The sequence below is a fragment of the Pavona decussata genome, unplaced genomic scaffold, assembly GCF_977016875.1.
Source record: "Pavona decussata unplaced genomic scaffold, jaPavDecu1.1 SCAFFOLD_233, whole genome shotgun sequence".
Classification (NCBI taxonomy): domain Eukaryota; kingdom Metazoa; phylum Cnidaria; class Anthozoa; order Scleractinia; family Agariciidae; genus Pavona; species Pavona decussata.
The window spans coordinates 2,190,591-2,215,281 of record NW_028145638.1 but is presented as its reverse complement, the minus strand read 5'-3'; the positions used below and the strand labels follow the sequence as shown (position 1 = coordinate 2,215,281).

General features: G+C 39.8%; 1 long non-coding RNA gene and 1 pseudogene across 1 annotated transcript; one reads left to right on the top strand and one right to left on the bottom strand.

Annotated features, from left to right (window-relative positions):
* Positions 1–1,759: 1,759 nt before the first annotated feature.
* LOC146458342 (uncharacterized) lies at positions 1,760–19,281 on the top strand. The gene is made up of 5 exons (XR_014858176.1): positions 1,760–1,817; positions 1,920–2,031; positions 6,032–6,104; positions 12,578–17,389; positions 18,738–19,281. It is a non-coding gene; the product is annotated as an uncharacterized LOC146458342 (long non-coding RNA).
* On the bottom strand, positions 7,599–10,586 carry LOC146458343 (uncharacterized; annotated as a pseudogene).
* Positions 19,282–24,691: the final 5,410 nt, after the last annotated feature.

Below are 24,691 nucleotides of genomic sequence, written 5' to 3'. Positions count from 1 at the left end.
ATCGGTAACTATAAACCAGGAGACCACATGTGATATACCATTTGAAAGGTGTTTTCTGGGGTATGCTATAAATCACACCAAAAGAAATGGAGGAGGTCACAGATTGAATTGACAAGTGCCCAAAATGAAAAAATAAAAATGTTTAAAATTTTCCTGTTCCTTGTACAGATTGGGTATGTCCCTAAACTGTAGCTTAATTTGCAGCTCTCAGTGCATTGGTTGTTGTCAGATATTAACTTGGCCTAAAAAGTACAAAGATAAAAAGTTCCAAAAGTTGCAGGGGTGGCACTGATCAAGTCTTGTATAGGAGTGGGGCATGATATTATGCCTTCCATATGCAGATCTTTCCAAGATCTTTTAGTTGTGCAAATTTCACACAAATTGACTGAATATTGAGCATGTAATTGCATCTTGTGCCATATGGCACTATCGGGGCTTAAAGGGTTAGCAAAAGTCATGATATTGAGCTGGAAAGCTCACAAGCCTTTCTAGGCTTATCCGCAGAGACCCCATATTCACTAGTATCTCCGGTTGTAATAACCGCGCCACAGAGCGCTTTGTGGTGTTTTGATTAGGCCACAAAGCGCTCTGTGGCACCTTCTTTAGTCCACAAAGCGCTCTCTGGTGATAAAATTGGAAAAATCATATAATGTTCACAAGATCGTGTGATATGCTTGTAGGTGTCAAGGAAACACCCAGTTTTCATTGTTGAATGCCCTAAAACTGACCACAAAGCACTTTATGGCTTCACATACAAAACCACAAAGCGCACTGTGGTAATTATCAGATAAAACATCACAAAGCGCTTTATGACTTTCGTATAAAACGACTTAAAAAACGCTCTCAGTGAAGACAAAAAGACATAAATCTGCAAATTCCGCTAGTTAGTTTTAAAGTAACAGAAGTAAGGCGACGGTAGATTAAAAACATGAGACAGACGTGAGTACTGAGATTTGTGTCGCGCTTCTCCTTTGGGCTCCCTGAGTGTTTGTTTGCGACAAATAAATGGTACTGAAAACCGGACAACTGATGTCCCAAAAATGTATATAGACTGAGGACACAACTGAACAATTGAAACGGTACTATTGTAATAAAACTTCAGAACGTTGCCGAACATATTGCGCTCTAAGTCACAGCAATTTTGCTTTTTAATTTGGGTGCACTAGGTTTCTAGAGAAAATTGGAATGCTATGATACGAAGATCAAGGAGAATCGTTGAGTTTGAAGCTCTCCCGTTTGTCGGGAAAGAAGCGTCCTCCTTCTTGTGACCTCTTGTCGGTTAGATCGTAAGCTCAATGTTAGCATTTCCTTCTCTGATTTATCCTCTTATTTACGAGGATAGTATGAACAAGACTTTAGAGGCTTATGGAAACTGAACACCAACGCACATACTGTTGCTTTCGATTTTTAAACGAAGTCGATCGATGTAAGCCGCTCAGTTACGTCGCTTTCAAATCAAGTCAAATATATTTGCCACTTACCCTCACCCCGTCGAATAACCAATTTTGCTCGAAGACCGAACTGCAACGGAGTCTCTTTACCAGTCTTAATTCGCGTGGGCCAAGATAGATCGCATTATGTGATTGGCCCATCATATCACATGACGTCAGAGGACATGTCTGCAACGGAGGACATAACTGCAATGGTACAAACCCCAACCCTCCCCTCCTCCTGACCCCGGGAGATCTGGGTACGAGTTTCCATTCGCGCGAACAACGCGCGAGTTGCGTGTCATTTCCCATGAACCTTTGAAAGTTTTGAACTGGTTTGATCGTCCATCTTGTGGCAAGGGTCGTTGAACATGTGCCAGCTAAAAGGTCAGTAAACTTTACAACTGCGCTTTTATGTTCTCTCTGTTAGGAATATTTTTGTACTTTTGCATATATAGATAAACTTAAATCACCTAATTTGCCTTTCAGTGTGCTGGTTTACCGTTAGAGAGCTGAAAGCTAGCAGAGCTCGCCCTGCAGAACTTTAATACTACACTGCAGCTAGCTAGCGGAGCTACATGTAAACAGGCAAGGCGAACGGGTAAGCTCGTAAAATCTTTCTGTTTGTAAGTAAGCTTACGTTAACGTGGTTAATGGTTTAAGTGGATATAAAAGTAAGGCTTACGAGACAAAGAGACATTTTATACAGACTAATGCACTAGTCAATTGAAACCCCCACCCCCCCGGACCCGGGACAAATAGGGGGATTTGACAAAGGCCCTGATCAAATCATACCAAAACCTCCAGCCCCTGGGGAAAATCTTGAGATAAAATTCCCCTACCCCTGGAAACAAATGGGCAAGGGATTAAAAAAAACCCAAACCAAACAAAACAAAACAAAATGAAACCGTTCACACTGTTGATTAGGAGCAAAATATACTTTAATAAGGCAATAGTTTTCTTGTAATACATCTTAACAAAACTTGCTACTGATTATTAAATTTTGCAAGAATATGAATTTCACATTGCAACAGAGCATTTCTGAACAGTGATTGCTTTGAAAATGTTAAACAGCACATTCAGTGTAAAGCCACTTTTGACTTGGTGCATCCACAAGTCCCACGCATTCGAAATGGAGCCACTCTATAGGGGAGCCAGGATTATCGCAAGCAATCATATTGGGTACAAGAGTAACAGGCCTGCACGGCTCCCTAGCGTATAATTTGGCTCTCACTGGCATATCTTTGATTGACCGCCCCCTCATTGTAACATATGAGAAGCAGGTCTTTGTAGATTTCTTTGAGCAATGGTTGTTGCTCTATTAAATGCCAGTCTTTCATGACTGCTGGGTGGTGTTGTGTTACGAAAGGCAAGACTCGTTTGTTCTCCTTTGGTTTTTGAAGGAGTGCTAATTTCCTGTTTCCAAATTGCACTTCTGAGAGGGTCCTTTGAACAAGGTTCTCGGGATAACCTCTTTCCTGTAGGTGTGATGTAGGATTTTAATGAATTTGCTTTTCAAATATTAATTTTTAGAAGAGTTTGTTCTGAGAAGTCTCTGTGCTTCGCCTTTGATGAAGCCTTTTTTTACCCCTGGTAGGTGGCACGAAGAGAAGTGCGTATATTGAAATGTTTCAGTAGGTTTGAGCTGCGTACGAACATCAAGAACTGAATTGCTTCTGAATCTTTCGCCTATAAATGTTTGTTAATCCAGAAATGTTTCCGTTTCTGAAATTTCAGCCGTAAATTTAATTGTGGGGTGGTGTTTGTTTGCTTACTCAATGAACTGCATTATCTCCTCTCCTTAAAGTCCAGAGCGAAAATATATCGTCTATATATCATTTCCAAATGAGTGGTTTTAAAATCTCTGTTTCAACCTTACCTATAATATAATGGCAAAGGCGACTGCCATTTTTGTACCCATAGCTGTACCATGGGTTTGTAGGCAGAGTTATTCCATAGAACTGGAATGAATTTTCTTCTTACTTTTGAATTGTCTTTAAACCAAATTTTGCGAAGCATTTTGCCAATATAAGCCAATCCGGATGGCGCAAAAATGACGATGTGCAATCGATTGACTTCGTGACGAACTTCGGTACCAGTCAACCACAGTCAAATCTCCCTGATTCCCCGAGGTGGGGACATATAAAGAAGCAAAACACATCTTATCTACCACCCCCAGGGGACAGATCTTTCATCAAAAGTGCTTATATTCTCCTATTATCCCCCTATCTGTCCCGGGTCCAGGGGGGTGGGGGTTTCAATTGACTGGTGCATAAGGGGCTCAGCGCATAGAAGAAAGTCAAGAAACCCAAGCACAATAGTTGAGTTTATTTTAAAACCCGGGGTAGCAAATCGATAAAATTGAAAATCGATAGAAATTAGTTAATCACATCAAAAATCAATAAAAATTGGATAAAATGGTTTGTTGTGAGTAATCGATAATTATCAATTTTTCAATAATTAGCGTTATCGATTTTATCGATCGATAAATATCTAATTATCTAAATATCTAATTTATATGTTGAATCTTGTATGCGCTATTTTGAAGAAATTCAAAGGACTGCGTAAAACTTTTGCAATGTCTTCACAAGCGCCTTCTTAACCTTATACTGTATAATTAGAGTTACCACAGGCAGACTACCCTCTGTTTGTGTGGTGTAATTGCCACTTAGAACTTGAGGCTTTATATTTATGCAACACAATTGGTTGAAATTTTTTTAGTGGAGATACTAAAGTCGCTTTTTACCTTTAAGTGGAAATAAAGTTTCAAGGAAATGTTGATTGAGTCTTGGCGGTGTTCTTTGCCATTCTGAGCCGTGTCGAGTGTTAAAACCCCCGTGCTGGGCAGAGTTGGGTATTTGAAGTGCAACGGCTGCAAAGTGTTGGTTGGCTAATTTAAAATGGACCGGATGTTTAGAATCCCTTTTGTCGCTGACTTTGCTACAAATCATACATGCAGTTTGAAACCTACCTGAGCCTAAGGCCAGTAGTTACCTCTAGTACTGGCCTTAGGCCGGTAACAGTAAACTCACCAGACAAAGGTTTCTACGGCTCTGAATCTTCAGCAAAATCATGGGTGACTCAATCAACATTTCCTTGAAACTTTATTTCAACATAAAGGTAAAAGGCGACTTTAATCATTTATGTCCACAAAATTTCAACGGATCCTGTCGTGTGAGTTCCAAATAGCAATTACTCCACACAAACAGAGGGTGGTCTGCCTGTGGAGTCACAATCAAATGTGGCCTTAACGAACATACCACTACTCTAGGGGACAGGCTCTGCCTTCTCTGCCACCCAAGTTTTGCCACAACAATCGGTGTTGTAAATCTTCTTTGTTTTCCCCAGCATACAGGGCTCTGGGCTTCTGTACCATGTCTCCTTTAGCGCAATTAGGAGCCAATTTCACACAGTACATCCAAGTCAGAGTCCTATTCAGAGACAAGCATATTCACCAAAAAGATAAGGTGCACTGTAGCTTGGCTTAGTCTTCTACAGCACAGAGTTCATAAAAATTTATTATGGGTAGTGAATGAAAGGGTCTCATTACTATGCTCATCAGTTCAGTATGCAGTTCAGTAAGTTTTGCGCCCAAGTTTCACCGTTAAAACTCCACTGTTGTCAGGGGGGACAGAGCTAGTTTCCGTTAGAAGCATCCCATGGTATTGACCACATCAGTCTTCTGTGCGCGCGAAATCTCCGCACTTCTGAAAAATGGCGAAGTGCCAACTGAAAGCAGAATATACTGGAATACAAAGAAATAGATGAACTGAAATGGATCAGCTTTATGATTCCAGCTGCATTAGTGAATTCCGGCATTTATTCTTTTCAGTCACTGGTGCATGACCATACAATCGCTACCTGTGGGAAGGTAATTTTAAACTGCATTCATCGAAGAACTTGAGCTTAAAGGGATCTTTGGTATAAACATTTGAACATTTGCAGTCAATTTTTCTAATTTTGCGCGCACAGGATTTATGATGTCAATAGCACGAGCTGTTTGCAATGGAAACTACCTGTTGCCCCTGACAACAGCAGGGTTTTAACAGTAAAACTTGGGCGCAAAACTTCCCTTGTTGCATACTCAACTGATAAGCGTAGTAATAAGGACCCAGAGATTCAGCGTACTTTGTAAGGGATTCAAATGTATGATTAAATGGGCAGGCGAGAGTGGGAGACAAAAACTTGGTATTAAAGAGAATTGAAAATAGAAATAAAGCATTTGCAAGTGGCCAGAACTAGGAGAAATATAGGGAAGTTATGGTACAGAAGCTGAAAAGGGCGGAGTTGGAAGGCAGGAAGTTGAAACCGCTACACCCTATCCTTCAAACCCTCAACCCCCTACCCCAGTACCCTTTTGCACTTTTGTCCTCAATGCAGTCAGGATGACAGAATTTGGATAACCTGGAGCCCAATACTTGTAGAAGTGACCAGGATTCAAACTCTTTTCCAATAATTAATTTATTGTTCAACCGCCAACCTTGTTCCCAAGAGGACCCTGGGAATTGGACAAGGTTATTTGACCACTAGTAAAGAACAAGATCTTAACCAGCATGTGTGTATGATAATTATACACATCTCTCTTCCTATGTTAATTTCAGACATCATGACGGGACAAAATAAAATGAACAAAAGAAAACATCATCCTCCAGCAGTAGGAAATTGTTTAAAGAGGTGAGTAGTTATTTTCGTTAACTTAATTTCTTTATTGATCAATATTTATACTAAACACACCCAGATGCATTACCAGCATACCGTAAAATCCCAGTTTTAAGCCCTTGGCTTATACAATTTTGTAACGAGTTTTGGGTGGGTGTATATCCCAGGGGTCAGGGGGGGGGGGGGGGGCTTATAAGTGGAGTAAAAAATGTTCCGAAACAAGCTGATACCAGAAGGTACTTTATTTTTCTACAAGCCCAAATTCTAAACACTATCCTCAACCGGAACATAACAAAACAAGATCAGACTTTGATCTCAGTTTTACTTCACAAGGTTAATTAAGGCTTTCTACTTCAAACTTGTCTTGTTCATCATTGTCAATGCCATTGTCTGAGTCATCCATCTCAAGGTGAAACTCCACTTCCTCTTCAAGGGGTGGGGGGCTTATGAGTGGTGATTTTTTTATAAAGGAATCCCATACCCTTTTTTAGTGTACTTTTTTTTTTAATAGTTAGTTAACAACTGCATTAAGCTGAATGGAAGAAGGGTGCCCGGGAAGTACCAGGGGCCTCCACTGTGACCAGCTAGCCCCTAGACAGTAATACGCTCCCAAAGCTGGCAATCCCCGCAACCCAGCCATGAGCCCCCACACCTGGTCATCCGGACTCCCGTCACACTGCGTAAGCAGTGGAAAAAAAGGGGAATCAAGGGGAGAGGGAGAGAGGGGCAGAAAACCGAGACAATCTGACAAGAATACTCCACAAAAACGCTACGAACCGCCACGCTTAAACGCCACTACAAAGCAGTGCTCTGCGCATGCGCTACCTACCAAGAGCCGCTGACCACCCAATGAATGCCAGCTTTTCTTTGTTGTTAACCTAGTTAAATTGCATTTAACGCCTATGTCGCAAATGGAGGTTGGGTGCCCAGGAGCCAGGGGCTGGTACCGCCAACCCAAACCCAGGTAGGTAGAACACCCCATAAGCCTGCCCTACCCACAACCCAGCCACGAGCCCCGCCCGCAACCCAGCCCCAACCCTAGCACCCGTCACACTGAGACAAAAAGCTCAGTGGAAAAATAATAAGTACATAAGACAACGAACTAACCCTAACCCTAACCAACCCCCAACACCAATCCCCAACAATAACAAGGTAACACTACTGGGAGGGAAGGGAGGGAAAGAAAAGCCCAACAAAACGCGATAAACTAGCCACGCCACGAAAAACGCTGAGTAGAGTAAATTTCCGAGCACGTGCAAAGGAGCACGCCTAAACTGCAAGAGAATACCGCTGGCCATGCAACTGCCTGCAGACCTGAACCAGGCCCCAAACAATAATGTAACAACAAATGCCCAAACGCTAATGTGCTACCCGTGCTCAAACTATACGCCAATAAACGCTAACGCCTCGCTACGCCACGCCACCACGGAGCAAACTTGCTCCAAGTCGTTAACTAAGTTAAATTACATTTAACCCTATTTAACTTCATTTAACAACTGCATTAAGCTGAGTGGAAGAAGGGTGCCCGGGAAGTCCCAGGGGCCTCCACTGTGACCAGCCAGCCCCTAGACAATATTAACGCTCCCATGGCTGGCAATCCCCGCAACCCAGCCATGAGTCCCCACACCAAGCCGAAGGGACCTCCGGGCTAACCAAGAACAATAGCCCGGAGCCTAAAGAGGGGCTTGTGGCTGGGGGAGCCCGAGCCGCTAACGAAAACACTGCCAGATCCCGAGGCCCAAATACTAAGTGTTATCCTGAGATCAAACATACCTGCTAAATCAACCTGCCCGTGACGTTGAGAAACGACTGCACAGGAGTCCTGACATATAACTGGTAAGCATCACTGGACCAACGACCCAAGGTCTTAATCAAATGATCAGGGAGACCCTGTTATGCGGCTGTAGTGGCTGCTCCGATGCGGAAACTGTGACCTGAAAAAGATCCGGTTATCCCCGCAGCAGACAACGTAGACTTAAGAAAATCCGACAGTTGCGATCAAGTTAGAGGGCGACCATCTTGGTGAATGAAGAGAGGACTAGGTGCCGGGCCCCGCTGATGAAGGTAAGCCATAACTGAAGAAATAGGGCAAATGGATGTGCGACCACGCCCCAGGTAGATAAAACAGCCCTGACGAAAAGGGTCCGTTTTTGAACACTTGATATGAACCCGCAAACAAGACGGATCAGAGGTAGAGTCCAGCTGCAAATCCTGAAGTGTCAGATGAACGTTAGGATCAAAGGGAGAATTGACAGTGAATTCCCCGGCCCTCAAGAAACCAAAGAAACCCACGCAACATGCGGCCCACATCATGGACTGGGTATAGTCGGAGAGAGTCAGAATGCCGTGAATAGCTTTCATCAAGTCGCCTGTGACTGGTTGGCGTGAGTTCGTTCGGGAGCCCTGATGCCGCTTAATCCCACGTAGTACTCTTTGGAGCTGCAGACAGTTGGCAAGGGGATCACCGAACCTCATATCAATGTGTAGAGAACAGACTCCAGAGAGATACACCTTGATTGAAGTGTGATGGAGGCGGTCCACCAAGTGGGAGCAAAAACGCATCAGGGTCTGCTCTGAAGCTGGGAGAATGAAGCCGTCCTGGTTCACACTGCCATCCTGAATGCAGAAGTCTAGGAATTGTTTTTGAGCTGAAGAATAAACGCGCCGGGTTGATGGGGCAAGCCCATTGGAAAGATAGAACTGACATTTTTGGGTTAGAGCCGGAAGCTCCTCCAAGATGGCTTCCGGAATTCGAGTTGCTGTTGCTGCTGCATGAGGTGCCAAAAAATAGAACTTCTGAAAATTAAAGCAAAAAGAGCATCAGCCACCGGGTTTAGCTTTCCTGCTACATGGGTTGTGGTGAAGGAAAAACAATGCGGCACTGCTAAGAGGGACAAGTGGCGGAGGAGGGCCATCAAGGTAGGTTCGCGAGAGGTTCCGGACCATAAGGACCTCAACAACAGCCATATTGTCAGAGCAGAATTCCACACGTCTGGTGGACCACCGGGAGCCCCAAAGAGAAGCCGCTACCACCACGGGGAATAACTCTTTGTAGGCCATAGACAATGCCATTTGGGTAGACGACCACGCACCAGTAAACCATTCCCGCTCAAAGATAGCCCCATAGCCAAGGGAACCCGCCGCGTCCGAGGACACTTGAAAATCGGGCAAAGGGGCCCACTGAGGGAAGAGGAAAAAACTGGAGCCATCCCATGCGCGGAAGAAGTCTCGCCACCAGGTGAGGTCCAAGTGAAAATCTTTATTCAGCCGAATAGGGTGGTCATCTTTTCTGAAGGCTGACAGAAGATTTATCATCCGACGCAGGAAAGTACGACCCTGTGGGACCACCTTGCAGGCATGTTGCAGGTGCCCAATAAGTGACTCCAAATCTTTACGCTTGCAATGCTTCTTGCACGACCACTCATCCAGTAGACCCATAATACGGTCAAATTTTTCCTTTGGTAAACGAGCCTGAAGAGCAACGGAGTCCAACTCAATGCCAAGGACTGTCATGACTGTAGAAGGACCTTCAAGTTTATCGGGGTGTAACGGGACACCCCAGTCAGCGAAAAGTTTTATGCAGGCAGCAAGGCTTTGTTCACACTGAGATGAATTGGGTGGGCCCAAGGTATGAAAATCATCCAAATAGTGCTTGAGAAAAACCACGTTATAATTATGACGAACAATCCACTCCAGTAAATTCGCGATGGCCGTGAAGATAAAGGGAGCCGAATGCAGACCAAAAGGAAGAGCTAGGTCGACAAAGAAGCTACCCCTCCACTGCATTCCCAAAAGAAAAAGGTCGTCCGAGTGCACTGGCACGATCCGATAGGCACTCTCTATGTCGAATTTGGCCATCAGCGTCCCACGGCCATACATCATAATCCCACTGATGACATCATCCACTGACATATACTGAACGGAGAACATATCCTTTGGGATACCATCAGTGACGGTGGCCCCTGTCGGGCTGGAGAGGTCAAGGATAAGACGCCATTTTCTGGGCTGATGTTTCTTAGGAATCACCCCAAAGCGACTGATGTGAAGATTGGGTATAGGAGGAGTAGGAAAGGGGCCAGCTATTCTTCCCTTGACCAACTCGTTCTGCAAATAAGAGTCAATAACTGAAGGCTGAAGCGAAGCTGAAGGCATGTTTCCCGCGGCCGATCTCAGGGAGACAGAGGACGAGTTGAAGCCTAAATGGAAACCGTGGCGAAGACCGGCAATGACATACTCCGCCTTAGCCCTGTCTGGGAAATGGCGTAACTCGAACTTCAGCTTGTCCACGTTGATGGGAGAGACCGTACCTGGAGGATGCAAGGGGGAAAAGGAACTGTCCAGAGAGGGTAATGGATCCAAGGTAGGGGGGCGCTGAGAGAGACTGTCCGTGGACTGGGGAATCCCTGCCTGGCAAGGAACCTCTGTAGAAGCCTGATGAGCGATGGTCGGGATAGCAAACTCGGAGGGGTCATGATGCACAGGGGTGTCGGTCCTCATAGTACTGGAGCCTGAGCCGTAAGGCTGTGAAGAGGAGGAGTAAGAACAACTGGAGAGAGCACAACCTGAACTTGAAGAACTGAAACGCAGCTGACAGGAATGCAGACTGTTTAAATATTTACACTATTTACAAATTAGCGCCGTCGTCGCTTGCCCCCCGATGGTGTGGGTGACTGGGAGGGCCAAGCTGCCTGGGAAGACCGGTATGGGCATGATGTACTGCGGTGATCTCCAGTGCAGGCCTCAAAGGCGTGGCGAAACCGACACCGGCCAAAGGGCCAACGGCATTCACCAGCATTCCACGAATGGCAGAACTGGGTGGAGCGAGGGTTGTGGTCAAGACCTTGCGGCGAGGATAGAGCCTTAGGCTGGTGAGTAGACGAAGCAGACGAGCTGGGAACCAGCTCATGAAAGTTGTAAAGGTCAGGATTCATTTTTGACCAATCCCTCAGGCCTGTCGCGGCGGCATCTTTCCGAAATGCGGTGTCGTATTGTTGCCAAGCTTTCCCAGGGAATTTCTTTGCCGTCTAGATAACCAGAAGCTTGTAATGAGACATCAGCCCATCTTGATGGTTGGGAAGCGCACAGTACTAGGCAATAAATGGTAAATGCCTCCACCCATGTAAGGATATCTTGTATTTCCACCGTTCTTTTATGAGCCGGAGCGACCACGAGTTTACCCTCCAGGAAGGTTTGAGTCTCCGACTCGTTTACCTTCAGGTTGTCCAGAAGAAGGTCCGCCAGCTCCACGAATTGGCCGCTCGTAATTTTGTTGGCCAGCTTGTGGGGGATGGGCGAGAAGCCAGGGCTGATGACGAAGTCTTTCCCAATAACAGGAGCCGTGGATGAAATGGTGGGGAAGGACGAAAAAGGAACGCCCCCAACGCTCGCTGACGTCTGCGAAGCTGACGACAGAGAAAACGAGGGATAGCCGAAGGCGGGAGATGGAAGAGTGGAAAAGGTAGAAACAAATGAAGGAACAACAATATTACCTGACAAGGCGGATGATCCCGTCGGTAAAATGGATGAAAAAGTCGAAGGACCAGCAGGAATCGTGCTCGAAGGGGCGGTGTGCTAAGGCGCGATGTCCCGGCCTTGCATCGACGCGAGAATCCCCGGTAGGCAGTCCGATAAAGCCCGCGACATCGCCTGGGCCAATGCCTCACCGCTGAAAGTCGGTCCAACGGGCTGCGCTACGGAGGAAATCGCGGCGGCATCGCTTGGTGGTGCTGTTTCCTGTGATCCAGTAGTGAGCAAAGACGGAGCTGAGTCGGGGAACATGGCGGAGGCGAGGCTGTTGTTCGTCGATCGAGCCATAAAACAGATACAACTGATCAAAAAATGAACGCGTCGTCGACACCGAAAGACGACAAAAACTCGTAACAAACAACTCGTAATAAGTTGTAGCTTTTATATTAAATTGTTAGAGCTTGATGTATTTACTGTGTTTAAATAAAGATGACGATGATGATGAGTGTGTGTGTGTGTGTGTGGGGGGGGGGGGAAGGGGTGTTTATATAAAGATGGGTGTATAAGCAGACGTAGTGCATTACCGGAATAAAATTTTTGTTTACAATAGCCTAGCCAGCTAGGACTAAATTTGACCTGAATTAGCTTAGATTTTCTTGCAATAAGATGAGGACCAAGGAAATAAAACATTTTTGAGCTAGAACCCTGGCGCATTTGAACAACCAGTTTCTCTCGGCTGTGGGCTATTTGCCAGTTTATTTTCAAAAAAATCCTAATTCCTGGGGCTCGGTCCGGTGGGGGGGGGGGGGGGGGGATGGAGGATGGGTACTGTTGGAATTGACTGATGCATTAAAGCGGAAATACCAAAAGATTTATACCTACTCATACAACCTTCGGTCGTGTCGCGTAAAAAAAATTCTACAACATTGACAGGGATAGTTGTATTGGCAGGCACAAGCGTCCGCCGTGCTAAATATCCTGGTGTAATTGCATTAATCACAACTTTTCTTTATTCTTTTCAGGATACAAGGAACATTCAGATACTGGAATTAGGCAAGCAAGCAAGGAGGCAAGCGAGAGAGATCAATTAAGTAGAGGTAGATACAATAACATTGATACTGATTGAGCGCAGCTTAAAGGTTACCATATTCACCCGCATATAGGCTGCTTATTTTGAAGATAAACCGGTCTTTAGGGTAGCATTAGGTGTAATGCAATAGTGCAAGCATCAACTATGATATACATTAAGATTTTTAGGGGGGACGGGGGAGGAGTAACTGGATCGCAAAGTTTAGAGTACAGTTGATGCGTGCGTTCGTCCTCTATGTGGGTTAATCTGGTATCTTTTGGCCAGAGTACTAGGCGTTATTTTCTTTCAATGGCAACCGCAAAGTGAGCGAAATTTAGGTCCTGGGCGGCTAACGTGTAGTCCAGAGCGATTCTGTGAAATAATTAATTTGCACCAAATTTGGGATAAATTGGAAGTGAACGCCCACGTACTTGGCTTTATAGCTTTTCTTCAATTTTTCTGAAACAAATGAATTAAAATAAATTTCAAGCTGCTGTGGTTGATACAGTGCAACACATGAATAACAACTTTCCTGATGCAAAGAAAACAAAATTCAGTGCTTTGTGATAATTCATAGCGGGTATAAAATGAAAGCAGCTAAACCAAATTTGTATTTCCTATGCATTGTCCGATCAAACCTCTGTTAACAGAGTATAAAGGTACAGAACATTCATCTGTCTAGAATCATTGTTTGATTCTGTCGTTGGTGACATTGACAGTCTTTTCGAGATGAGCAGACGAGGACGAGCAACTGTTGAATGTAGTAAACAAACACAAACTGGACGCACTTGTTTGGGACAACCAAAGGTATAATTAAGAGCCTACACATGACCAAACGGTACTAAGCAGTTCATGGCAAACAAAACAGCGAACTTCTCTACTGAACGGAAGGAGATGATGCTGGCAACAAATGACTCGGTCTTTCTACCAACTGAGAGGCTCTCCACTACAACCACAGAAAACGCACAAACAATACATACATCAATGCGACCCATAACCTCGTTCTGTTGGACTCTCGCTAAATATTTTTAAAAAGATTTACACTAGAACGTTTTGCAACAAACCTAAACAAAAACTAACAGCTTCTGAAATGATTGAAACTTTTAAATGCGGTGGAAATGACTGACACCTTAAATGTGAAATTACATTCTGCCAATATTTCCAATTCCAACTAGTCAGAATGCAGATAGCCATAAAAAACTTTCCTAGTATTAAACCACAGCTGTAAAAAAAAAACATGGATATCGTGGACCTTCTAGGCTTGTGCTTGTAACTTGTGGACAAAACCCCTGGATATGTTTTGCTGAGAAGATTGAATTGAAGGGAATTGTAAGTTTCTGTAACTAAGACATGAGAGCAACTAAGATCAGCTCATTACCGACAATGAATGTACATGTACATTAGGCCCGCACACACCGATGGACTTACAAACAACCACTGTATATACTTGACAAGACAAGTACTTTGGTTTTGGTTTTACAACACTCGATTGAAAATCCCTCTAACACCTACTGACATCACTGCTTAATTGACCAATCGGTGACCAGGGGAATAAATACCATCTACTGATGTTCCACAATTTACTTGACTATGATGATGACTTCTGCTCAGTCCGTCCAAACATCAGTCAATGTCACCAACAACAGTTCTTTTTTTAAAGTCAGACTATAATTAAAGCAAAACAAACCAAAAAGTTTGTTTCTGATAACTGAAATCAATACTTTTCTTTTTCACTATCCAACTTCAAACGTAACTTGAAACAAGTACCAGTAGTTTTTTTTTACCAGTAGTTTTTTCAGTTTGAATCAATCACTTGAGGATTTCAGCAGGTACTTCTCGCTTTTTAGGAAGAATGTTGAGTTTGAAACACTTTTTTTGTAGCAATGTCAAGTCATTATTCATTCACTGATTCAGTTGGTATTGGTGTAAAGTAGATTCGTCTGCATGTGGTACAACAAAGTGTTGGCAGCTTCACAGTTTTCTGTTAAGGCTTGAGGTTTACTCGATCTGTCATGCAGAAAAAGAAAATGTGAAAACTTGTTTGTCACTGAATTGAGGCCTTTTCTGTAGTCTGACCACTTTTATTTAGTTGATTGAGAAAAGATATTGGCATTATTCTTAGTAAAAACAAGCTTTTTTTTCTTTTCTCAGAGAGATTGGATTTGTCAATATATTTAGCCTTTTGTCTGTAATAATTCAAAACTGGTTAATGGAAGCGAATTTTTCAGTGAAATCTTGAATATGCAATTGTCTTTTCCACTGTTTATATTTTAGCCTTTTTTTGAAATTCGCAGTATGAGCCGCAATCGATGTTACCAAACCAATCGTGAGTAAAAGAAAAACATAACATGAATGACTATTGTCAGCTTGATCAAATATTGACACTTGTAAAGACTTCAAAAAGGTAGAGATAAAACAAAAAATTTGTCACTAAAAATGTTGGACTATTTGGTACATCTGAATAACACAGCTGTAAAATTGGTATTTTTTTATCTTAATTTTTGGGGAACGTAGTTCAAACAGACACACCCACTTTTCTAAAAAATAGTTTGGTCACATGTTTGTGAGACAGCGGTTTCCAAATTATAAAATAGCTTACCAGTTTTCAATTTTTGCCTGTAGTTGAGATGCAGCAACTTCCTCAGTACAAAGTTAGATCTTTTTTACTGTTGAGTGAAGATTTTGATGTCTAAGTGAAATTTCCCAGTGAAAATAATTTATTGACCATTTATCTGTTTAAGTGTTTTAGTCGCAGGTAACAGGTTCAATCGTTGCGGATAAGAACAGGCGTATTCAGCCACATTGTGACAATTGTACATATCAGTTATTCATCTTTTAAAAACACAGGATAGTTTTTGAGAAACAGCTAATGCAATCAGAAGAGAACTTTGAAAACCTGCCTGAATGGGGAAAATCAGATTAATTTTGTTAGAGGTGATGCACAAAAAATGGGTAATTTTGTAAAAAAAAAAAAAAAAGGAAAAAAATCTACGCAAATAGGCCTACTCACCGATTTCTATCTTCTTCAAATATTCAGCTTTTCTCAAAAGTCAGCTTGGAAAATTTAAGACAATAATGGAAGCAAATAAATTCAAATTTTTTTACTTGCTCACCTTGTGGCAATATTACAACTTAATGTTTTTGGTCGGTTGTAAGGTTTGAAAGTTGCTGTTTTTCAGAGGAACTTTAGCTATACAAGGATTAAGCTAGGTATTTGATTTTTTCGGATAATATTTTGTATTTTTAGCTTTCAGTAATGCTGTTGATGTTGAGCCACGGTTTCTATTAAAAAAAAAATACAAATGGCAGGCCGCTAGTGTTTGTCAGTTTTCAGCCAGAAATTGAAATTGACACATTTAAGTAAAAAATGTTTGATTATTTGACTGTTTTCGTTGTAAATTACAACTTACCAGTGAAAATGTGGAGCCATTAGTCACTTTTCAGTAACATTATTAATTTTCCTTTTAAAGCAATTTTAGGTTGAGACACGATTTCTCAGAGAAAAGTATTTTTTGTCTATTTTCGATTTACTAATACAAATACAAGCAAAAATTGATGATAAAAAAAATCAATGTTTTGGGATCTTCATGGCACCATTATCAAGTTAAAAATTGTAAATTATGCTCCGACAAATTTATATTTTAAATTTTACTTATTAGGATACTTGAGCTTTAATTTTGTTTGCTTTTCAACTTCCACTAAGCAAATGTTAGACCATTTGCTTCCAAGTTGTCATTAAGAATTTTGAATTTGAGGCATTTTTCAATAAAAATGTTTTGCTGTTTATCAGTGTTCAGAAGGAATTTTTAGAAAGGTGGAGACATTCAATTTCTCAGTGGACGGTCTGGCTTTATGTTTTTCTCTTTCAGTTTTCTTCATTTCTATTATTTGAAAGGTTGTTAATGAAAGGCGACTTCCAAAATCAGGCCATTTGTAGGCCAGATTTTAATAAATATTTTGAAGCTGATACAACTTTTCTGTAAAAAATTGCAAGGCTCATTGTCAGTTTTTAGCAAGAATTACAGTGTTGAGACACTTCAGCAAGAACTGAATACAGCTGTAGGCCTTATCACTGTTTTCGACGCCATTTTGACGAGTAGGCAAAGATGTCTTGAAATAACAGTGTTTGTATGGAATTTCGATATCAAATAATTTTTATAAAACATTGCTTCTGAAAAATTCGTGAATTGGAAACTTTTGGCACTAGGAAAAAGGATTTTAAGAAAAAAAATTGGAGGGATGTAGCTGTGCCAGAAAGCGTCCAGTCGTGTTTTGAACTTTCCATACATTTCCCTGTATTTTTTCCCCCGCGAACTATTTTTAGTAGCAGTTCACGGCTGGTTTGCTATACAGACAAATGTATGGAAAGGTCAAAACGCAACTGGATGCTTTCTAGCACAGCTACATTCCTCAGTTATTTTCTGTAAAATCCTTTGTATAGTGCCTAAAGTTTCCAATCCATGAATTTTCAGAAGCGATGTTTTATGAAAAAATTTTGACATAGGATTTCCATACAGACACTGCTCTTTCAAGACGTGTTTGACTACTCGTCAAAATGGCATCCAAAACCGTTATAAGGCCTATCTTGTACTGTTTGTCAGTTTCAGCCAACGTTCTAGATACTGTAGCTTCTTTGCCATTTCCTGTTTTCTATTCAAATAAGTTTGATTGTTTCAGCCAACTTTGAACAAAGGATAAGGATTTAAACCTTCAGATACTCTCTGAAAATTAACGTCAAGTCATTTTTCCTTATTCCGGATAAAAAGTTGAGGCTTCAAACTGGCCGTTTCTCAGTTCAGTTTAAATTCTGTTTCAGTGAGCTTTCAGTAAAAACTAAAAAGCCTCATACGCCACTAATTTCTCTGGAAAACTTAAGGCCATTTGACTGCTTTCAAATAAAATTTGTATTGGCTCAGTCAATTTTAGTGAGGATTTTAAGCTTCAGACATTCCTGACATTTTTTGTATTCAATTTAATTTTTCCTTATTTATTTTCAGTTAAGATTATAGCTTCGGTCTCTGTTGATTTCTCTGGAAAAAACCTTAGGCTGTTTGACTGCTTTCAAATAAAATTTGGATTGGCTCAGTCAATTTTAATGAGGATTTTAAGCTTCAGACATTCGTGACATTTTTTCTGTATTTAAATCAACTTTTGTTAATATATTTTTAGTAAAGATTATAGCTCCGGACTCTATTGATTTCTCTGGAAAAAACGTTAGGCCATTTGACTGCTTTCAAATAAAATTTGGATTGGCTCAGTCAATTTTAGTAAGGATTTTAAGCTTCAGACATTCGTGACATTTTTTCTGTATTTAAATCAACTTTTGTTAATATATTTTCAGTTAAGACTATAGCTTCGGACACTATTGATTTCTCTGGAAAAAACGTTAGGCCATTTGTTTGTTTTCAGTTCAAATTTTGACTGTTTGCGTAATGATTTAAACTTTCAGACACTTATCATTTTACTGTGAAAAGCTAGGCCGTTTATATGTTTTCAGAATATTATACATTTTGATTCTTTCATGCAACATTCAGTAAACTTTTTGAGTCTGAAACGCTTTTTCTTAGGGGAAGTGTTAGGACGATTTTTTTTTTGTTTTGAGTTTGCAACTGAATAACCTTTGTCGAAAGTTTTCAATAAAACATTACAATTATCTTTTGATTGTTAGTTTCCAAACGCAAGATCCCGATTCGTCAAGAAACCGTTAGGCCGTTGGTTATCTTTTAGGCAAGAATTTGAGGCTTTTAAACACGGACTCGCACTATAAAGGAACCTTGGCTTGGCCAAGCCGCCAGTCATTTCATTGTAGACACTGGGCTGTGAACATCGTAGAGTCCGTGCGGCAAGATACAATAGAATATTGACAGAATAAATTTGAAAATCGTATGCGTATTTCCTTCGTGAATAATACTAGAGTATTGCTAATTTGATTTTTCGACCCAGTTGCAATATATTTTGTCCAAAATATTCTTTTAACAGGTTTTTTTTTCAAGACACGTTTGGCTTTATTTCTCGAAATCCCTAGTCCATAGCGTTTACTTTGTACTTGCTCATTATGTCCGCCATCCCTAATGTGACGTTGAAGCGGTGACTGGAGTGCGACAATTAGGTAGGAGTAGCTATCCCTTGTTTGTGCGGGTCCTTGTTTAAGCGTTCTAACACGAATTCTTGGTGAAAATTTTAGGCCATTTGTTAGTAGTTTTCTGGCAAGAATTTCGAATTTTATGCGCGATTTTTCAATTTTCAATGAATGTTTTCGGAGGATCCACAATTTCTCAGCAGCATATATACTGTATTATCAGGTCACTGGTATTTTTAGTCTAAATTTTGTTATTTCGCCCCGTTTTAGTGATGAAAACAATTCATGGCCAAAATTGTCATGCAATCAACTGTTATCAGCTCGAATTTATCGGTAGCTTTGATCGACTGATTTATTTTTTTACGATCATTTCAACAATCCATTTTGTCATCAAACTTGGAATTGTTAGTTATATTTGTGTTGCACTGTATCGATACCGAAAGACGAATTTTCACGATGTTAAGTGTGCTTCTCTTGAATTCGCAAAATGTTGAAAATCCCTGGTAATTCGAATTGTTTACCAAATATTTCTCGCTGTTTTCATCAATCGTATGCAAGCTTTGCCGAGTAAATATTTTACTCATTAAAATCGCTTAGAAATTAATTTTTGTGTAGCCTTCGGATGATTTTAGGAGCAAATTTCAATTTTCAAGTAAAATCAGTATCATTTCAGCTTAAAATTGTTCGGCAATTGTTATGAAATTTGAATCTATTTACTCTTTGCAAAGTCTGCATTAAATTTGTTAGCCAAAACTTGTTCGCATTTTTGTATTGGAATACTTAAGTCGAATTTCTTTTCAATTCTCTCATGGTAACCCCTGTTTAAATTGCTCCAATTTTCCCGCCAAAAGACTTAGAAAAAATACGGGCGCCTCAAATACGCATTCGCCAATTTTTTAAAATGTTCAAAAAATGCCAAGTTGTTAACATTTGTTTGAAAATCTTAAATTTCCCCGCCAAAAAACTTAGAAAAAATACGGTGCCTCAAAATACGCATGCGCCGTTTTTTTTTTTTTTATAATTTTCAATAGTTATTTTTAGTGTTCTTTGTTCTACTGTAAGCTTAATGTAATAATAATTGATTAGAGGACAACAACAATAAAATCTCAACAGTCATTTCAGTTTCATTGTCTTTATTATCTCTTTAATTATTGTTACAAGTTCTTCTACTTCAGTTAATTAGTTAAGTGAAAATCGTTTAATTAATTAAAAGTGTGACAAAATTTTTCTTCCTATATGTACTAAGTCTTTTGGCGGGAAAATTTGAGTAAATTTGCACAGCGTTTCCCCTGGCAACGATTTTGACAAAAAATTTAACGGGGAACCCCTTGAACATTTTTTGTTCCCAAAAATGTTCAAGGGTTACCCCTACAAATTTTAACCCGCCAAAAAACATACACCATCTCGAACAGAAACGTTTTAGACGGAATTCCAACAAAAAAAAAATCTAAAACCGGCTTAATCTATAGATTTCCTGCACGAGATGGTGTATATAAGGAGGATATTAAAGACAACATGGCAAGCTATGAAAACTAATACTAACTTTAGAGAATTTTCTCTGTAAAAAGACTTTTGCACGGAAATTGTGTACGATAAAGAATGTTTTGGAAAAAATAAATCTTAAATTCTCGTATCGCAATCTTTTTTTCTTTCAAGTCCAATCAATTCTTAGCTTAGCTTGCCATGTTGCTTTTAATAGCAAGATCTTTTTCTGCAAGACAATTTTCGTTGTAGCACATGCAGTGGAAAATGCGTGGCCTTAACATTTTGCGCCATTGAAAATGACTGCTGTTTGGAAGTTTGGAGCAAATGATAAAATTTAGAGCATAAAACAGACAATTGTATGGCTCCATGTTCTTTCGAGTGTCAAATTCAACCCGAGTTGAAATATTTAGCTCTTCGCGATCATGCATTGATAAATCAGTTTATTGTGCTACATCGAGAACAGGGCGTGCAGAGAAAAGGTCTTTTCCTCCAACATCACATCTAGAATTAAGAGTTTATCATAAAACCCCAGTGTCTGGTTCTTGGTACAAAATCATTGTTTCAAGTGACAACAAGTTCCATTTTAAAAATCGGAAATTTGAATAAAAAACGAAACATGAATCAAATAAACGCATGGCATGTTAGGCAGACCACAATAAACGCAAAATAAAATCAACATGAAAAGAGTCTAGTCGAAAGCAAAATGTGCAAAATTTTTTAAACGAACGAAAAAATGAGGACAATATTTGCGTTTGAAGAAATTACGCGTCCAAACAAGTCTTGCTCGGTGTTTCAGTGCCTGTGCATAATTTTTATAAACAAATTGAAAAACGAAATTCTACATAATGGTCCCATTCGAATCGACTGTATTTGTTCATAGAACAAATTTTAAGTTGAAGCAGCATGTGTCCAGAAAAAAATAGTTTTGTACAATTTAGACCCACAATCATTAGTGAATAAGAAAAATAATCACATGCAAAACACAAACGCCGCCAAAATGGGTTTTGCTTTGGTTCCAAACGGAAAGTTTGAAATTTGTTGGATAACGAACAAACAATTGAAAGCATGTTCCTATAATCTATTATCGCGACAATAATCAGGACAATTTTGTTACAAGAAATTCAACTGCTACAAAATCATTTCGAAATCCTCAAGAAATTATAAAAACACGGCAATGACGAAGACATTTGCGTGACAAAAAGTATTTTGGATCATTATGAATTAACTGGTTCCAAAGTCTTCTGTTTTGCTGAAAAAATGATCATATTGTCCCATAATTTTTTTCTACTTTAAAAGCGAACGACAACAAAATGTTGTGGAGTGGTGCAGAGAAATTAAATCACCAAATGAATTGATCAAAAATTTCACTCGAGGTTTGCAATAAATGAAACATCATTCAATGTTTAGTCTCGATAATCTGAATTTTTTTTTGAAAAAGTTCTGTTCTTATTGTGGTCTGTATAACAAGCCTTTTTTAATCAATCTTAAAACCAATTTTTCTTTTTACACCAGACATCAGAGTTTTATGACAACTATCAACTGTACAACGACAAGAGAACAGAGGCACTTCAGTCAAGAACGCGCGAAACATTCCGTTAAGAATTATCTTTCCTGACAAGTTAAACCAGAATTCGAGAGGCGAAGAATTATTTTTGTAATGTCTACGACTATAAGAATTATGTTCCTTGAATTTGATAAGCAAAAATTTTTATAACCAAGAACTTGAAAGTGCCTCTGTTCTCGCGTGTAACAAACGTTTATCATTCGATGCAGCGAACGTGTCGATATTTATAAGAAGGCAGTGACAGTTTACCATATACGTAAATATGTTTTCTCAGTAATCAGTGATGTCAGCCTTGAGGTAAATCTGAAATAAGTCAATTAAAACTTTCAACTGATTAACAGAAATGTTTTCAATCTTTTCTTTCTGGAAAAACGCACATTTCGAGAAAAAAAGATATACAATAAACATTGATGCGACAACACCAGAGTTTCGAAACAAAATTTTTGTTTGGATTTTAGTCGTAAAAACAAATTTATTTTTGTTTCACAAGTGTGAAAATGAAATAATTTGGCAACTTCAAAAGTGGTTAGCATTTAAATGAGCTGGACTTTACAAAAGCGTGTCGTTTTTCGGTAAATAAGAATTTCATGACATTTGATATCAATTTTATTGTTTTACTTTGTTTAAATTTGAAAATTGGAGAAGGAAAAATGTGCAAAAATATATCTACATTGATCTCTAGCTTGTTTTGTAAAAAGGTTTTTGCCAATCAGTTGCTAAATAAAGAGTTTTTCTTAGTTCCAAGAAACAAATATTTAACACCATGTGCCGAAATTGCATCCTGTAAAAACTTTGTGCTTGATAAACTGTCAGTTGCCAACTTAAAATACCAAACATCCGACGACATCTACTGAGCCAACAATAACTAATTTATATCTACACGTTGAGCGATCAACAAAACAAAATCGTATTTCTTCTGTAGGTCAGAAGATCCAATAGACAACCAATTTTCGCCAACACGAGAAAAAATTTTCCTTCAGACAACTTTGGCATAAGTTTTAACGCGAAATAAACCCACCAACTAAATCGTGAAATTACCCATCGAATGAATTAGAAGATCGCTCAACGTTCAAATGGTGGCTGATATTAACCTTAGTTATCACAAGTTCTTTTGTTTTTCTCCCATAACAAGGGGCGAGGACAAAACATGGACCCACTTCCCCCCTTTTTGAACCCAGCCGCAAAGTCGATCGCTTTGTGTTTGTACGCACGCAATAAAATCACAAGTTGTTTTACTTCAAAAAAACATAGGTATTGTGTATTTGAATAAACTTTTTGGCTGGAACAGCTTTTACAAATTATCCTGGTTTTGGAATTATATATTTGCCTTTTGGAAAAGCGAAGTGTAAACATTGACAATTTGCAAATTGAAGCTACTTGAAATCTGATATGTTTGCGCGACTAATTTTAGCAATTGGCGTTTAAAAAAAAAAACTTTTAGAACTGTAGTCATTCTTAATATTGTTGATTAGTTTTCTCTTTCCAATTGGTTATTGTATTTCCTTGTGATGCAAAGAATCTAGTTCACATGTTGCTTTTGCAAGTCACAGTTTTTACGCTTTCTTTTAAAGTTGAGGACAGTTCCCAAATGAAGTTCCCATGTTTTGTCCTTGCCCCATATCAAGTCCTATATGCCAAGCTAAGATTTAGCCAAGAAAAACTGACTAGATAATGTTAACAATTCTGTCTGTGAATTCATTTCAAAATCCAATTCAAGTATTACAACAATTTGGAGAGTAAAGTCAAACAATTGGCAGCGAGATCATCTCAAAATTCTTAAACTAAATTCATTTATAACGGACCAAAATTCCGTGCAAAATAAATTCAATTCCTGCTTTGTGTCAATTTTCTACATTTGCTGAATACGAAATCAGTTCACTCTTCCGTAAATTGAATACATTTGGTAATAATACAAGCTGGCAATTTTTTCAGCCACCATTTTTTTAACTAGAAAATATAAAAGTTCTTATCTTTGCCGAGTTCCTTCTGCCCTGTTCGTCCATGCCTGTTTGTTCTCTTCTGAATCTTTCGTCTTTCCTTCCCACATAGTTTAGCAGTCTTTCTGAAAATGAATGATACGGCAGATAAGTGCAAATGCTCAATTTTAAAACATAAAACGGAAAAACTCTTCAATACTGACAAACAATGTTTCAATTTTAGGCGAGAAGCAGTTCCTCCAAGCTTAGATAAACGTCCTAAACAGAGAACACAAACTACAAGCTCAGCTCAAACTGAAGCGACGCTGGAAGCACGTGCTAACTTCACGGAGAAACTATTTGTAGTCTTTAAGCCTTCTGAACAAAGTTTAGGTTGTAAATTTTGAGAAACAATGCTTACCTTGATTGGAGTTGTCTTATAGACTCTTTTCCCTGTCGTAAACCTTTCCAGCGTCTTCACGGTTCTCTCAGAGTTCCCTCAAAAGCACGAACTTTTCTTTACAAGACATCTTCACACAGTCACGGCCTGTGTGGTTATGGCAAATTCAACAGTGTGTCATGAATATTGATTAGAAAATGAAACCAATCGCGGGCTACTACGTCACTTGACAATAGTTTGGTATGCATGAACGTTTTTTCGCATTTCTTTTAGCAAATGAATCCCAAAGCGAAAAAGGAACAAAGAAGAAAAAAAGACGGCCATTGCGTTCGCTAAAAAAGTTCGCATTGATAAAAGTAATAATTTTTTAACAAAATTATTCGGTAAAGGAGATTCCAGACAGGAAAAAGTAAATTGGGAAATTCTTAAGCACTCTAAGGGCAAAGAAGAACTTTACGTTTTGTTCAAAAGGAGAGCTCAACAACAACGTCAACAATAATCTTTATTTTTTAACTTTTAGCAATTTACAACTGGACTGTCCCGCAGGTAGCAAGTGCTAGTCTTGGCAGGCACGTTTATTTAATTTTAATTACGAATTCTTTATTTTATGTATCAAGAGCAAA